Source organism: Galeopterus variegatus, unplaced genomic scaffold, assembly GCF_000696425.1.
Source record: "Galeopterus variegatus unplaced genomic scaffold, G_variegatus-3.0.2 Scaffold2948, whole genome shotgun sequence".
In the NCBI taxonomy this organism is placed as follows: Eukaryota; Metazoa; Chordata; class Mammalia; order Dermoptera; family Cynocephalidae; genus Galeopterus; species Galeopterus variegatus.
In genome coordinates this window covers 254,467-256,015 of record NW_007729059.1, presented here as the reverse complement: position 1 = coordinate 256,015, position 1,549 = coordinate 254,467, and positions in this window count along the sequence as shown.

Genomic DNA, 1,549 nt, shown 5'->3' with positions numbered 1-1,549 from the left:
TTAGAAGGGGTAACTGAGACAGGGATGGCTCATCTCACAGAGGATAAACCAACTGGGCACTTAAAAATGTATTTTCTTATGCAGATTCCTTGTTATTAAAAACCTTTTTCCAACAGGTTTAAGAAGAATAGTAGATTAACTATACTGCAGCCTATCACAATATGAACTGAATATTACAAATCTTTAGAGAGCTTCAAGAGACACAGTCATGGCCACTGAGATCTTGCCTTTAAACCATTAATGTGTTGAACAGGAAGAAACATGTAAGGGCACCCTTCATATCTCTATGAGGTGTTACCTCTAGTTGTACCTAGTTGGGCTTCATGGCTACAACTACCAGCATAGGACACACACCAACCCTTGGACCACCCAGACCTTTTCTCTCCACACCCAAAGTCATCAATTCCAAATATATCCTTTGTACTGAAATAACATTTTGATCTATTACTTCCCATCCCCCCCCCCTTTTTTTTGGCCGGCTGGAACAAGGAACCAAACCCTTGACCTTGGTGTTATAAGGCCATGCTCCTCATTTTTATTTTTAAATATATCCGATGCATTTTTTCAATGATATAAACACAAACATGTTTTAAATGAAAATAAGCATCTACTGGCACAGTTCACCCAGGGCAATGCATTCTGAACTACAGTATAACCTTGAAATCAGAAATCTGTAAATGTAAATGCCAGCCCCTATCTACTTTAAGAATTCAGAAAAAGATACAGTAAACCTCTAATAATCGTTCCATTGGTTTCTCCATCTAGACAAGGAGTAAAATCTTCCATGTCAATAATTTAATTTGAAATCTATGAAGGTTTGCTTTTCAAGAGGAGTGGTTCTTCCCATAATGTGTGCCTTCCCTGCTTTGGAAGATAAGGCTTTGCTCACTTAGCTGACTCTGGAATAAACAACTCTTCCTTTATTTAGAACCTTAGTCATGATCTTGTCAAAGAAGAAGACAGTACAACAGTGCTAACAATTATATTAAATAGTTGTTTAGCTCAGTGAGATAGAATTAGGCTTTGAGTCTTGATCTCTCTTACACACATTCACACACATGTGGTATTGCCAGTACTGGTCACTTTATTACAGATACAGAATCAAATAATCTCACTTGTCACCTGAGTGACAGGAAGTAAGGGTGAACATTTGGTCAGTGCCTGTTACACGGTAGATGCCTCAGTCCCTGTGCTATTTCATTCACTTCCTGTAAGATGGGTATTATTGCCATTTTAGGGTTGAAGAAACTGAGAGCCAAAAAATTTAAGTAAAGCACCCAAGGTGACCCCATAGGCCAGTTCTTTCTGCTGTCCGGAGTGGTCACATTTCTGTGGTGGGCTTCTATTTTGGCCTCGGAACTCTTCCTGAGGAGAAGTTGACTGGAAAGAAGTAAAACAGAGTCGAATGTGAAAGTTGAGTGGGCTGCCCAAATAAGTGGTGGAATGAGCCAGACTTGGGGGCTGCATCCTCCAGTACGTGGTGAGGAATGCTTGAAACAGGCCTGTATCTATCTCAAAACCACCTCTAGTGTAATGATGATAGAAATTA